Consider the following 16973-nt stretch of genomic DNA (forward strand, 5'->3'; position numbering starts at 1 on the left):
TATGCCACCTTCAAAAGTTGAACTCTCCTCAAGATACTTCACTCCCTCAAATGAAGATATTTGGTGAGGTAGGACTCTTTCTCAGGTCAACTGGCTTTTCAAACTGAAGAGTTCTGAGGAAGACCACGTACTTATTTGTGAAACTGGACGATAGATGCAAATTTCTGCTACTGCCACACAAGGCACAGCAAGATAATCCATTGATCCAAAAGAAAAGCGGATACATTTACATTATTTGGCTGATGCCTATACAAAACTAATGTTGCTTATCTTACAATTGGAGTAACTCAGCATGAGAGCTGCTTCTAAATCAGCTCTCTTTGTAATGTTTCATAGTTTCAACTGATCATAATCAAGACTTTCAATATCTGTTCCTCTAAAATGAGTACCTCTTCTGGTGAATACCCAGTACTGTATTATGGATTTTATTTTTTTTTATAAAAAGGATATACTTAGAGATTAATTCAATGAGGATTAACTGTGAAAGTGTTTTAAAAAATTGCAATGAGCTGCTACTGTCATGTAAGTAACATTTATGGAAGAGAGGAGGAATGAGGAAACTTGTGACTAAGAGATCTTTGATTGGGCAAGGAAACAGGATGAAGTGAGGAAAATGGGATAGAGAGGAGGGAGGGAAGGAGCAGAATGATTAATTTGGAAATCATATGGGAAGGAAGTGGTTTAGAGGGGAAGTCAAGGGCAGGGAGTGTGGCAAGAGAGAGGGAGGGAAGCTTGTGAAGAGGGAGAGGAAAAAAAAACTTATTTGTTGAAAACAGCAACTGTACTTAGATGAAAACAAGCCCACCAAGATGCATAATTTGGAATGTGAGCCCAGAGTGGATAGAGCTGGATTAACTTTATGTCAGAATTTTTATTTTGGATTTAACTTTAGTGCTCAGAGTGCCCAGCTCATTACAAAAGAGAATGCAAGAGATCGCACACTGATCCTAAGTTTCCCAGGGTTGTGGAGTTTTCAGATTAGAAGTTTGACCAATTCAGTTGTTGTTTTAAAGTACTATTTTGGTTTATTTGAATTTTATTGAAAAAATATTGATATACTGAAAACAGCGGTGACTATGTTATGTACTTATTTTTAACTTAAGAATTGTAAAAATAGCATCAAAGCTCTAAAATACATATTTCATTGGGAAAATAGGTACAGGCAATGACAACAGGTGTAATTCAGGCAGAAGTCTGTTTTAATCAGAGATAGAACACTTAATGTAAAGAGACACTTCCATCATGGTCTGCAGATTGAAATCACAATATCATGGCTTATCAACAGTTGGCATTTAGAGTTTGTTTGCTAAATTTATTTAGATGGAGAGGCAGCAAGCCCCATCTCTCTCTTCATGGATTAAATTTGTAATCAGTCATCGCATTTTAAGTAGGTGATGACGGTGGTGCAGCTAACAATGACTAGAAACCAGCAGTTTTATTATTTGCCAGTACTACATTTTGTGGATTGATTCCTTCTGCAGCGAAAACTAATAGAAAAAAGTGTTCTGTAAAACTTGAGAGACTTGTAGAAAGCCTTGGTGTAAATAAAGGCCTTTTGCCACTCAGCAGGTAGCTTCAGGTCACCTCCCAAAGAGAAGAAAATCTTGAAATTGTGGAATCATAGAATGATTTGGGCTGGAAGAGACCTGAAATATCATCTGGTTCCAGCACCCCTGCCATGGGCATGGACACCTTCGACCACGTTGCTGGAGGAAACCAGGTTACTCAAAGCCCCATCCAATCTGCACTTGAACACTTTTGGGGATGAGGCATCCACAGCTTCCCTGGGCAACCTGTGCCAGTGCCTGACCACTCTCATCGTGAAGAATTTCTTTCTACCATCTAATCTAACCGTTTTAAAATGTTGTGTAGTGTTCAGTAATTATCCCACTCAAGCCAATGCCAAAAAAAGCCTCCTTGATCTCAACAAGAACATAAGTGAACTCATAATTCCTTCTGAAACAAACAAAACTCTTAGGACTCAGTCTTATGAAAAATGAGAGTGGTTTATATCTTTGCACAATGTCAACCATTTGTCTTTGTAAACTGTCAGTGCACAAATTAAGACGATTTAATTATATGGAAAGGTTAGAAGTGGTTTTTGAGGTAGAGAAAGACAAATATTTGTACTAGTTTAATCAAAAAGTGTGAACATAACACTGGCTCGGATCCTCATGTGTGGATAGCACTGGAAATAATTGTACTTGTGGAAGGAGGTGCTGGCCAGTGGTACAGCTTCATTTTGTTATAGTGCTCCTTCTGTGAGGGTAACCTCTTACAGAAGTGAGAGCAGATCTGCTGGCATGAGTGCTCCCTACCTGCATCAGTGCAGGAGGATGAGGTTAGCAGTGGAGCACTGTGTCATTGTTTCAAGTAACCCAGTCATTTTGGCTGAAATAAGTTGAGCCTCACTTAGACCTTCCTAGATGTCGAAAGTAGGGACAGTCTCCAGCATGTGGGCAAAGACAAACGTCAGAGATGGTGTCATGAACAATAACCTCTCCTGATGGGCTACACATAGTAGATAGGGGCACACATAGGTCAGGAAAAGGACATTGCTCTACAGTCACAGTCATTCAGCTGGGGATGAGTTTAAGTGACAGTGAAATTTTCTGAAGGCAGGAGTGTTGCTATCGATGGCATTAATTCAACTCAATCAATCAAACTGAAGACAAGGACTAAAAATACTAATTAAAAGTGAATATTTCCAATCACAGTAAGTTTTAACAACCTGTAACTTGAAAGTCATTTGGCTGATTTTCCTCAGTTTTTGCAGAAGTGACTAAAATACACCTGGCAAGCTTCAGACTCAAGCAGCTTTCCAAGCCAAAGTTATGATGAAGGGATGGAAACAGGGTGCTATAACAGAAGTTAGCTTCAGCCTTAACCAAAGAGCTGTTGCTGCCTCCCCTTAATGTCCCAAGGTATGCCAAAGCACACTGTAGGTGAATTAAAATCATTAAATAAAATGGAATGTTAGTAAAATTTTAGGCAAGGAATATATTTGTCTGTCATAGAAACATTAATCGTGATGCAGCTATATCTCAAAACCTTTTCTTTCACAGTTTGCTCAGAAGACCAAGAATTTCTGTGTGTGGTGCATCAGGAGGAAGGAAGGTCCGGCCTCATTCATCAACTGGAATCCAGCATTTGCTGCCATCAATTTCTTGGCTTCTTCCTGAAGAACAGAATTTCATTTTGGAGGCGGTGAAAATTGGAGTTCCAATTTTCCAATTGAAATTGGTAACAAAAGAATATTTTTGAAGATGTTATAAAAGGTTACACTTTTGCAATGAAGAGTGATAGCCATAGTTGTGTCTTCTCAAAAAAAGACATTGGCAGTTATTGGCTGAGTTTTTGGCTTTTTCAACAAATGAAGATTTTGTTCCTTGACCAAATAATAAGCAGAGTGGCTAGTGGATGTGTAATTAGCTTCCAGCTATGGCTAGCTCAGCTCTACACAGCAGCAATCCTGCAGTCACTAATCTCACTGCTGTCTACTGCAGGAGGAAGAAATGAGCTGGTCTCTAAACCTCATCCTCCCTCTGGTCAGGGACGCTGGCAGACCCGGGGTGCAGAGCTGCAGGATGTTGAATTTATTGCTCCCGTTTGCTTCAAGGCCTTTCCTAAGACTTAATTCCCTCACCCTGCAGTAAAAGTGATAATAATGAAAAGGTCTATGATTCACGGTAAAGCACTGTATCTTGTTTAAGTTAAACAAGTACCTAAGTGCTCTGCTGAACTAAGGCCAAGGGTGGATTACTGAGAGAGCTGGGCAGCCTTCCCATCTCCAGCCAGTTTACCAAGTAGTCTCAGGATAATCATGGAGTTGTTCTGGGGCTTAGTTTCCTGTGCATGTTTATCACAGGGTATCTATTCTGACTGGTAGAGATAAGGAGATAATGTGGGAACATGAAAAAACTCTTCAGAACATCATGAAAGCTGTAGAAAAAACAGGCTTCTGCATTGGATATACATTGCATGTTACATTCTCCTTGTGACTTTTTTTTTAGTTTCTGGATTCTAATCAGTACTTCTGAAAAAAACATCAGGCAGCTTATTAACAGAGAGCCTATTTGCACTTGAATGGCAAGAGTGTAGTCTGAACCCCACCAAAACCGATGGAAGAAGATCCAGTGCTGCATGGAACCAGCATTCCAGAGCAGCTCAAGCTGTGTTGCCTTCAAGCAGCCTCATCGTCCTGCCAGCACTGGCCTGCTGCAGGGTGAATCCAGCAGATTTTGTCCAGGCTGTTGCCTTCGTGCTGTACAGCAGCCTGAAAAATTAACTCAGTCCCCTTTGCAATGGCTTATTAAAAGGAAACTAGAACCAAGTCTTTGGAAGTCTGTGCCTAACCTGCACTGAGAGAGTTTCCTCTGATCAGATATGGAGCTTTTAAGGCTGTTTTGCATTTCTCTGATTCCTACCTGGCAGAAAGTTGCTAGGGAAAGGGCAAGGGTGTCACTGTGGAGAGCTTTTTATTGATATGAGAGAGGCCTGGTTACCACATAATAGTTTACAAGAACAGACTATTCTTTTAACACTTTTTCTACTTGGAAATTCATATTACATTTTGCGAAGTTAGAGCAAAATAGCTTAGTGTATTGAATTGCAAGAGAGTTATCCTGAGTACATACATTTACTGTATCTTTTGATACAGAGGAAATTAGCATAAAAAAAATCTTTACTAAGAATAGATTGTGGCAGAATATTAGTTTTGTAGCATAACAAGCAGACAGGAAAATATAAACATGCTAATCCATCCTGTACAAGATAAGAGCTGAGGTAAGGTACTGTCCTCATTAACAGCTGCTAGCTGATGTTGTAAACACAATTGTGGGGATTTTAATATCACATTACAGCACTGTGTGTGAAACCAGAAAAAACAAGTGCTACTTTCTGTGGATTTCTTTGACCTACAGTTCTGAAAGAGATTGAGCTCTTTTTTCTTTACAATAAGCGACCATATTTTGTTTATCCATAGATAAAGCAGCACTGTAGCTTAGTTCTGTTTCTTGACCCCCTCAAAACCTTTCTGCAGGCATTTCCTGATTCCCGAGTTCTGCAGATTTAGAACCAAAAAAGCCAGAAGAGCAGTGAGTATCAGCAATATTTCCTTTTTCTGTTACACGTTCATGGGTCAGTCCCACAGGAATTAGCACAGACCGAAGTAAGTATTTTTGCTCAGAGTCCCCTTTCTGCAAGGACAGAATTCCCGAATTCTAATCTCACCCCCAATTTTAACTCACTTTCTGTCCCTGTAAGACATGAGGTAGCTGGGGCCAACATGCAAAGGATTATCACCCAAAGCGAATGGGCTGTTTTCAACTCCCCCTGCGTAACTGTGGATTTGAAGGCTTAATTCCTTACCTCTTTTGTGGCAAGTGAAGGGAAAAATCCAGTGGACCAATAAAAGAAATGGAAATAGAGTCAATGGGAAGTGGTTGTGGGAATGGTGTTTGTGGGTAGGGGGCTGTAACTGAGATGTATCCCATGTGAGTAGCTTTCAAGGCCACCATCCCATCCTTGCAGGGAATGCACAAGAGAGCAAGTGATATGAGCCCATTCTGGTGATTTCCAACCATGGAAAAGATCTCCTGAGCTGTTTGCCAGCTGATATGGCAGACCATCTTTACCTGACCCAAGGCTGCAGGTGAGGAACTGGATAGTTAAAAACCGTCCCTCGTCATCTCCTTTGAGGTGTGATGTGTGGGAAAATCTTGATCCTGACAGACAGCAAGTCCAAGGTTTGCCAGTCCTTAGCTGGAAACAAAATGTTTAGAGAAGACTTAATTCAGAGGCAAATACTATGACAGAAAAAGCAAATCCTAAACATAAGCATGATCTTAAAGACATAACTCAGTTGCAGAAAAAACCCAGAACACTACAAATGCAGGCAGTGTTCACTAGATGCATTGTTCAGCTAGGATGGAGGTTGGTCCTGAAATTAATGAAAAAGGATGTGATTCATCCCTTACTGAAACTCATCAAAATTTCTCATCAAATGATTAAAAACATTAATTTGTGCATTAAATAAAAGCGGACAATCCATCAACAACATAAAGTCTGTTGCTTAGAGAGAAAGAATACATAGTATATAATTACAATACCACTGAAAAATACAGCTTATCTTTTTAGGTATGTCAGCTGTCCAGCTGCACTTAAGTATCTTTCACCATATCCATTACATTTACATACGATATATGTAAATTAATATGTCCTTAACTCATACCTATTCCTGTATGCATAGATGTAGTATGCATGTATATACATGTATACATACATAGGTATGATATAAGCGCATATTCATTCAGAGCATTTTAATATAGTTAAAAAACACTGTGCCAAAAATGTACACCATCTGTTTTCAATCAAAATAGCCTATTTCAGAGGAAGGGAGTGTTGTCTGGTGATCAGAGCAGGGGAACTAAAGAGTCAGGACTCATGGATTCCACTCCTGAATCTGCCAGGAATTGGCTGCATGGTTTTGACAGGGTCTGTGACTCCTGTGTACCCTGCTTTCCCCATTTGCAAGATGGAGCAGTTTCTACTCCTGAATGTTGCAATGGAAAACATAATTAGTATATGCTTGGAAAAACACAGAAGTTCTTTTTATATGATCATGGTGGGTTTGAAGAGTGGAATTTAATTGAGAAATACAGTAGAGGATTTGTTTCAGAAGACATACATAGCAGCTACGTGTATAATTACAGCTATTTGTACACATGTAGGTTGCCTAATTTTTCAGTGATAATACCTGTAATAAAATTAATGGGGGGAAAATGGTGCTCAACACTCTATGAACCCAGCCAATACTGTAAAAGTTTTTACACTCTGTTGAACAGGGTTTCCACGGTGACAGCCCTACACCAGTGAGTGAAATATGTGCTGTACCTAATTTTCATCCTGAAATAGGAAAATACAAATGGGTATTGGGATTTTCTGGCAGGTTCCCTGCAGAGAAAGCCTAGCTCCACTGAAGACAATTACAATACTCCTATTAACATAATTAGGACAAGATTTCACCCCATCCGCTTCCTTAGCTTCAGTGTGTCCCTTTCAGGAATACAGCAGGGGCTGCTCGGCACATCCCACAGTGCTTCCTCTTGGGCATGTTGGCCACGTTTGTACTGTTGTGCAGAACAATGTCCTTCCTGTGCTCGGTGGTCTGCACAGGGCGGCCCAGCCTGGGTGTGGTGGGAGTGTGCCAGGTGTCACAGTGGGCAGAACAGAAAGGGTGCTCCATGCTCCTGTTCTCCCACCATCCTTACCTACTGATTCCCAAACTCCTTAGATTTCCCCATAGTGTGCACATCTGTGGGGTGTTAAGGCTGTGCCTTGCCTCTGGAGAGGGAGATCAGAGGCACTTTCCATTGGGATGAGAAACACCATATAGCAAATTGCATAAATGCAGCAGCCACATAATGTTGGAGAGGAAAAGGAACAGTATTTGTACTTTGGGGTTTGCCTGGCTGCCAGTATGGAAGTGGCAGTGAGAAATCATGTGTGCTGAATGCTGCTTATGTATGCTGCAAACTGAGGCATTCAATATGTGACAAATATTTGATGTAAATACGAATGTATTTCAACATCTATGTCTTCGTCACCAAGAAAAGTGGGCTGAGCTTGTTTGGTTTGGATGTTTTTGACAGCTGCTGTTCCCCAGGTTGCACCTCATATCTCAATAGTGTGCTGTTGCTTAAGTGCAGCTTCAAAAGTACATTTAGGATTTTACCATGTACACACCTAAAATGAGCCAGTTGCTCATCCAAGTGAGCTGGTGTAGTGACATACATGATAAAGCAAGAAAAAGTCAAGGCAATACAGATCTCACAGCTATTAAGTGGATTTACAGGTTTGTCACTCAAAGAAATACTTTTACCCAAATGAGTGAGGACAATGTGCAACATAAGGTTACTTTGAAGAGACAAAGCACTTGATTCAAATACCAGCTTTTGAGAATTGTATTTCCACGTCTGAGATCTTAAAACTTATCTTCTGTCTTTGTATCTGTGAATGTATCTGCTGTTTGGATCGCACCTGCTACATTTTAAAGAAAGGCTGTATTCACTTGGTGCCTAGGAAATACTTTGTAAATCCGGCTTTCAAGCCTCTTTCAAGCCTATGGAAAGTTTCTATCATATATATGAGAGTTTCCATTATAGATATGTGCCATATTCATTTTCAGCCGCCTTGAGTCAGAGCGTTGAAGATAACAAACTTGCTGACTAGGATAAACTCTTCTTCAGTTCTTGAACTTTTGTAAAATGAGATTCCTCTCTAAAGGAGGTACAATTACCAGCCAAATGAGATAGCAGCTTCTAATTTCAGGCTACCTGTAGGGCTTGGTGGGAGGGGACCAAAGGATCTAAATCCTGCTTTCTACTTTTGACAGTCTGTACCTGGAGGGGAGAGGGCGAGATGTATTTCTCATGTGCAGTAAATGAGAGCAGTTCATTCAATTGATTCATGCAGTAGGCTCATACAGACACCAGAGGCTCTTCTTATGCACAGACTTACATTTTGGGAAGAGAGAGGTTTTGCTCTTATGGCCCATTTGGTTTTCTGTCTCTCCTCTGTGACTTCTAGCAGGGAGGCATGAAATAAGGGTGCATTGCCAAATGAGTATCAGCCAGTTCTGGGGCCAGGGCCAAGAGGCAGTGATATGGAGCTGGTGAAGATTGCTGCCTTTTGGCATGCCCATGTGGAAGGCAGTAGATTCCTCGGTCTGACCTTGAGAAGTCAGGGAGAGGAGGAGGAGGCTGAGCCAGGCAACCCAGCTCCCTGCAGAGGCCACAGCAGAGCAGGGCTTGCTGTAGGTTATCTTTAACAGCCACTTCCACTGAACTAGAGCAAACAGAGTTTGGCACAGGCAGACTTGGAAGGCCTGCTGGGTTCCCTTGTTTTTGAGGACACTTGTCTGACCCAAATAACAAGGATTTTGCACATTGCCAAAGGCACTGGACATGTCAACAAATGCATAAAAGTGTTTGGTTTACCACCAGACTGAAAAAATATTTAGAATCTGGAAGGCAATAAGCTGCAGATTTTTTCCCCTGTCACCCCAAAGAACATGACTTTTAAATTATGTATCACTTCCTAAACCCAAAAGTTGTTCTGCAGTCTGTTGGTGATGGTGTTCTCAGGAATTTGTAACTAAAATAAACTTTAATTTTTGTAATACCTTTTCACTATATTCAGGGATTATTCCTGACAGTGTCAAAAAAGGGCCTCATGACTTCAGTTCACGCTGACTGCTCAGAAGAAGAGGTCAGAGAAACTTACTTAAATTCTTTATTTGCATGAGATAGATGCAGTTTGTCAATGACTTTTTGACTGTGGAATTCTGCAGGTGTTCCGAGCAGTGAGGCAGCGTTACTGGCACGTGAGTTAAGATGGATCATGTAGAGGGAGATGCTCCTTAATGTTGTACACATAAATACACCACACTGCCATTGCCATTCTTAGGTGGAGGCTGCACGGTGCAATGGTCTGACATAACTAACAGCTCTTGTGTCATTGTTTGGAACATGAAGTCTTCATAATACACCAGGTATTGAATTGGGCAAGTATATACTTGCTTTCCAGCTTCTGCTGCTATGTGTGTCAAGCTCTTTCTCACACATGAAGTGCAAAAGCAGGGCTTGAGGTCTTCAAAAGTAGCGTGTGTGCCATGTGTGATTTGAGTCTCACAATACGATCAATATCCAGCTTCTGCTTTTGCCTTCTAACAATTCCTCAGTGTCTACACTGCATGAAATATCTCAGGTGAGACAGAGGAGGGGAGTTTCTCTATGTCAGACATGAAAGTCCTGCCATTATTACAAAGAAAATGGAGCAATATGCAATGAGACTGCCGGCGCACTCCAAACCACAGCCTTCTTAGACTTCTCCTTCTTCCAAGTCTGATGGGGATCCAGATGCAAAGGAACTTTTCCAAAAAAACAGACCTTGGCTCTCAGTGCTTCATGCTGCAGAGAATTATGCACTTTCTGAAATTTTTCTTTGAGAACATTTGTTTTCCCGATGGTGTTACTTTATGGACTGTATTTACTTTTTCCATTTTGTTCATAGTTACCAGTGTGTCTATTTTCATAGTCATGCTTTAAAAACAGAAGTTCCTTTCCCTCTCTCCACTCTAATCCTTGTAACCCTCCCCAAAGCTTAACACCTAATTTGGATAATAATTCCTGCCCACCATCTCCCTCCTCCCACATTAGCTATACTGAGTGAAGTGCTAATGGGTGCTTTCTAACTGCTTTGAAAAACACCGTCATGAAAGAAGCCAAGTAAGAAAACAGAATGTTTGGCGCCTGTAATGGAACACAAAACCTTTTACCTTAGTTCATGCTTTTGAATCTAACCCAGCTCAGTAACAGCCCAAGTTGTTAATATGTCAGGCTTATGTGGTAGCCTGAAATAGTTCAAGTTCTTAGTCCGTGTCATGAGGTTTGGGATACAGAATCCTGGACTCCATGCATGGTCTTGAATGTAATGAATCTTACTATCAGGGGAAAGTGGTTGGCTTACTAGAAACAGTCCATGCTATTTGCCAGCTTTCCACCAGAAAAGCCTCCCCATCAAAGAAACAGTCAGGTCAAGCAGTGCTGCCCCATCATGTTGGCTGTCCTGGTGGCAGGGAATGCTGAGGGTTCGGTGTACTGTAAGAAGACAGTTCCATCTTTTAGGGGCATAGGAGTTAGACTGTGTGCAGCACAAGGAAGCATAGCAGCACCCCTGGAGTTGGTAAAGAAGGAGGACCTCTGGAGAAATGAACTGCACTTCCAGGAGAACCTGGCATTTGAAAGCTAACTCCCTTAATGCTTTTTCTGTGGAAGATAACAGCAGGAATTTTTTTAAGACCCTTGTCTTCTCTAAAGAAGCTGACTTTCAGAGACTGTGTTAGAGTTGCTACCCCGTAGGCTGCTGTCTCCGTACATGGCTGATGCATGCTGTGCAGCACAAGTGTACCCTTTGGACAAGGCTGCTCTAGAGTGTCTTTGCATCAGGCTTGCTGGGAACTCCTGCAGAAATCTAGAGCTTTAGGCGTGTGTTTAGACACAGGGGAATCATGGGGCTGGGCAGAGAGGCCAGCCCAGTCCTGCATAGTGCTTTTGGCTCAGCAAAGTGATCTGAGAGCCCTCTAGCCCAAACAACACCAGTGCTGAGGATGCTCAAGGTCTCACAAAAAAAGGCTCCAAACTAGCGTGAAACAGGTCTCAAGCTTGGCTTTCAGAGTGTTAGATTCACTTTGTATTGTGCTTCCAGCAAGAGCTATCTGTCAATAATTGTTTTTCCTAATCTAAGAATGTTCCAGTTGTGTATCAACTATATACAACTTTTCTTTTTCATACCTGTCTCCCTTACCAACATAGCACAGGTCTTCTCCAAAGAGTTTATTGGACAAAGAGCTCATACCAGCATATTTGCCCTGTTTGCAGCTATTTTTCCATTGTACAGAGCCAAGGGAAAGACAGGTTAAAATGTCATAATGAGTGCATTTTAGCAGCCTTGGACTATACCTTTCTCTTTCAACGAAGCAGCTGCATAAAGATGTTCCTGAATGTCCTGTCTCCTGCATTAGGAGGCCTTGTCCCTTACAGACCAAGTCTCAGTCTCCTGTAGATTCTGTGGTATCCCATGAAGTGTATCTTTTCATGATGGGAGGGCCCTAATAAAGTCTTTATTTTGGCCAGCTTTGCCACAGCTTAATATCTGTGGATGTTCTGTCCAGTTTGATCAGAATTATCTACTGGATTAAAAATTAACATCCAAACAAGGCACCTACTTTGATTTCTCTTGCTTTCTTTATGATAGGCACTAAAACCAGGATGGGACTGTAGTTTTTTCTTCAAAAGGACAGAATTTACTTTCAGCTTCTTGCAGCGTATAATGTATGTAGAGTGGCTCAGGAACAACTCCAATTAAACTAAATGTTTCCTCTTCATAATGATCTATTCACAACAGTAATTTATCAGTATTAACATTTAGAATTTATTTCCAGAACTGATGTTTTAGAGTATGATTAATCTTCAACAAGATTAAAATAATTGCTTGTAGGATTTTAACTGACTTAGCCAGGTGACAAGAAATTTGTGAATGTCAAATTACCATGAGAGTTTCAAAATGCACTCACTGTTTCTGCAAGTGCAAAACAATCTTAAATGCAAAATGTCAGAACTACCATCTATCAGTACAGAAATCATCTTTAAGAATGTCATTAACTATAGCTTTAAACTTTTTCAGGAAATCTGGAGGCAGGGTTATTTATCACTTGTGGAGTCCACATTTGTAAGATCTCACAATACTAGAACTCTAGAAAGTGAGTTTCTCTGTTGTATTTGAGGTTATGGCTCTGAGAGTTCAATCTTCCCTTATTCTGCAAACTTTTGGACTTTTATATGTCCCTTTCCACCTTGCCTTGTGCACTGCATCCCTGAGCAAGCTGTTGTTATCCATGTCTTCCAAAACAGGACATTCACATTGGACTCTTTTGGAAACCATATTTAAAGCATTTTATCCTAATGCTTTATCTATCAGCTTTCATGGGCAAGAGGTTGAGACATTTGTCTATATTAGTTCTTTAAAAACACAGATCTTGCTAGTCCTGAATTCTTATTATCACTGATGCAGTTGTAGCCTTCAACTCTTACGCTATCAGTGCAGTGAGATTTTTCTTCCATGCTTTTCAGCTACACAGCAGATAAAATCCCAGTCTTTTTTTTATGTTAAGCCCTGTCGTATTCTGCAGGACTGAGGGCAAAGGATCTAGACTTGCAGATACTCCGTGGTCACCTCTGACTTCACTGAGTTGACATAATCCACAGTGCCTGCTGCTCTGTCTTGGGCAGAACTTTGATCAGCACATTTACAGAGATAGCTGAATTTTGGTTTGACATCTTGGTGATCTCTGCTGGACTTCCAAAACAGGGTATGAGTCATAAACTATTCCCTCTAAGGTAAGCCTCACTGGTTTGGAAGCTGTGAAGGAAGCCTGTTATTTTTAAAGGACAGAATTTTTCTTTCATTCCCTCCTCCCCTCCAGACACTCTCTCTGTTTATTTTTCATTCTGCCCCAAACCTTCTTTGTTTATATCCCACATTTTGGAAATTTCTTTCTTCTCCTTCATCTGACTGCTCCTTTATTCCACATGGCTTCTCTGAAGAGGCAAGCAAGATCTGGAAAGAATCAGACATTTACACTGATAATGTTCCAGCCGGATTAACAAATGTTTGGAAAAGACCTCAAGCTTTGGGCACCAACTTCTCTCTGATTGGGGTAAAACACTTTAATGACTGGGGTTATTGCTGGATAGAGGCTTTTTTCCTTTACGATATCTGGTGCTAGTTATTATCAAAGACAGATTGTTGGACTATGTGGACTGACACTGGGCTAGTCCAGTCTGGCAATTCTCATGTCTCTATGAATGTGAATCCAGACACATTTCAGTCTAAGCTGGGTGTTCTTTTTGATGCATACAGGATAAATAATGAGGTATACTCAGTAAAATTAATAGACCGCAAGAAGGAACTGGTGATCTCTGTATCCATCAGCCCGTATACTTGCTGAACTGAATCCCCAGTTCCATTGGAAGAGAAGGAGCCACAGAGCTTTCCACATATTTTAAAATATATGTAATCACAAACAACAAAAACTTAGTAGAATGCTTCAGTCATCTGGGTTTTGGCATAAGGCAAGGTTAAATTTAAAGCCCAGACAATACACTCACAGCTAACTTTTTGACCTCATTCTATATGTGGGTTTCCTTCATTGCAGAATCCATGTCATGAGGCTGAGAATGCCAATACACTTTTTAGATGGGGAGTTGATCCCTTAGGCACTTATCTAGCTGAACTGGAATAATTGCTTCCTTTCCTCTTGTACTTCTTCAAGGCATTCTTATATGTTGTATCTTAGCGTTTCTGTTGACCAGAGCAGGAAGCCACATAGCAAGTTGCAGCCAGATTTCAGGGACTAAGCTGATTAACTCTGGTGAAGCTCTAATGCAAATCCCATCCCATTTAATTCCTTAGCTCGCCTCCACACTGCATGGTATTCCCTCCACAGACACAGTCCTACATTACCAAGTGACACAACACCACGAGCAGCCTCACATAAATCTTACAGAGCTCGGGGCTGCCAGTCACACTACACAGTTTTGAGGTGAAATCTCCTCTCAGTGCAAGGGCTAAACAAATGACACATGATGTTCAAGTCACTCAGAGCTCTGCAGAGCAAAAAGGGTTCATGCTTTGCAAAAGGGAACTTACTGCAAGTGGTTTCTTGGTCTGCTGAAGTGTACTAACTTACTGCGTTGCCTGGATAATGAATTAATAAGTGTTGTAATATCAAATGCATGCATGTTTATTTATGTTTATAGTGCACACCTATAGCTACAGAAGTATGCTCCATTATATAAAATCTGCTCTCATAACCCTGGTCAAAATAAAATTGAACTGATACAAAAACAGAAATCATGGGCTTTCTACTGTTTCCAGGGATGATAATCCTTTTCCTGCAAAAACCTTCTAAGATGGCAGTTAGCTGCTAACATAGTAAGGAAGAAACCATAACAGCAAAAAACCCCTCTGCTGACATCTCTACATCCACATCAGCATAAATGAAATGAGAATTTAGCTTCAAATTGTCGAAAGGTTGTTAAGCCCATGTTTAATAGAAAGACTGATGTTACAGTCTGATTTTGACAATGTTCAGGTTAATACCAGCCAGCTGAATTCCACAGACAATGCCACACCTCTGGGAGCTGCATATTCACAGACAGAGACGGTTTGACCTCATCCAATTTATACATTTGATCTAATGCACTGGAGGCCATCTAAAAATAGAGTTCTGGAGAGGAAGACGGATAATGCTCCTGAGCCAGGGACCAACAAAAGCAGCTCTCCTTCCAGTCTCTCTTCTCTGTTTTTATGAGGCTTCAGCTCAAACTTCTCTACAGTAAAAATGGGCTTTTATCACAGATCCCCTCAGAATAGATAACTTCACTCTTAATAAGTCTAAAAGAAGATTTGTCAGCCCTTCATGAATAACCAGATGTTGGGAAAAAGATGGTGTGTCATTTCCCTGAACAAACATTCTTGGCATTTATGCATTTCCTCCCATATCTCCTTAAAAAATGATTGTGTGTAAATTTAGTGCTGACAAAACTGAGGGCCTGGGATAAAATGGATTACTCACTCATTTGGTAATTTTACTTGGTCAAGGCATGGAATTTTTGTTTTCTGGGAAATTTGACACTGAAATATTACTTTTCATCCTGATTCAGAATATTTAAAGCAAAAATATTACCATAAAGCAGAAAAATGAAGCATTGGTTTAGACCCCTTTTTATTTGAAAATTTCAAGGCTTAGTATTTCTTTCATAATATTTTTAGGTTTTGTTACATGATGAGACTACTGAGGGAAACTTGCTTTTAAATTATTAAATGCCACTCCTGTGTACTGGGCTAGAAAAGATAAGGTGGTTCCTTCAGTACTAAAGAGCATCCAGCAGTATTATTTTGAAAAATGTGCTAAAATATTATATTTCAGTTATCCACAATCCTATGGAATCCTTTAATTATATGCTAATGTGACAGTAATAATGGTTCATTTATGCTAGCCCAGCTATTGAAATTAAATAATCAAAAAAGAATTTTTAAAAATGCCCAAACAAACCCACTTCCATTTCAACATTTCCCTGAAGATACGAAGTGTAATCAATAGAACGTTGTGTGTAACAAAATAGTGGTTCAAAAAGACTTTTACAATTAGAAAAAGTTACTTGTAATGTCTGTTTCAATAAAAAGGTCAGGCAGTTGTTATCCCTGTATTTCTAGAATTCTGTCCATGTCCAAACAGATGTTTGGTGGTTATGAAGGTTTAAGTGTATTTGGTGTTTTCATTCACATAATTCCCATACAGTCATCTCCAAGATTATCAATAAAATACCAGTAATGAGGAAAGTAATTTCCACAGCGAGATGAAACAACTAATTTACATGGATGATGAACTTCTGTAAATGAAATCCCAGTTTTCTCATTCCATACCTTGTGAGTAGAATATAGATAATAAAACATTGTCTATGAAATGAAAAATATACCTGTGATTCACCTGTATTGCAGTGATTGAACAAAATATCTCCCTTGGAACCGATGCACCATTACCCTCTTCTAATGCAGTCATCTTCCTCTCCAGATTTTGCACAGGATTTGAAGAGGGTACAGTGCAGCAAAACTTGTACAGCTGCTGATTTAGTAATGTACTAGCAGAACCATCAATTGTAAAGAGAATTACTCTGTCTTCACTGAAGGAGGTGTAACGTAGTGGCAGAAAGGAAGCAGAGCCAAGATTGCAACTGATAGGCATGGCTATTTTTCATGTGTGTGGGAATTTCTCTGCCATGTGATTTTGCATACCGCGTAACTTAAAAAAGTCATATGTCAGAGAGAACCCCAACCCAGTTCATTAATCCACATCTACTTATAATAAATGCTGTCAGAGAAGCAAAATAAAAGTTAATGGACCACATTTTGTGCTCTGTTAAAAGTTGCTACACTGGAGTTTCCACTGATGTAACCAAGGCTACTGTATCTTTGCCAGGGTTTAAAATGTTCTCATATATTTATGTAACCAGATAAATTGATTTGAAAGAACACATTAGAGCAGAGCAGTTATTCTTCATCTGAATCTGAATCAGCAATTCTGGTCTGCTGATTAAATCTCAGAAATCCATTGTTGAATTCAAATAGTGCCCTGTACTTGTGCCATGAACATGCTTGATGTGGGTCAATGGTTAGCAGGGGAGCATGGCTGGCCAGGTGCTGTCCTGATGCCATGTGGCACACTTGGCAGAGTACTTACCACCTTGGGTATCATTTGTGCATCTTTGAAATAAGTTTCCTTATCTTGTAGGTGTATAATGATCTTTAGATGAGAGATAATGTAGCCAAATGAACTGCCAGAAGTCTCT

Source organism: Manacus candei, unplaced genomic scaffold, assembly GCF_025592945.1.
Source record: "Manacus candei isolate 608988 ecotype Guabito, Panama unplaced genomic scaffold, ASM2559294v1 h1tg000017l, whole genome shotgun sequence".
NCBI lineage: Eukaryota > Metazoa > Chordata > Aves > Passeriformes > Pipridae > Manacus > Manacus candei.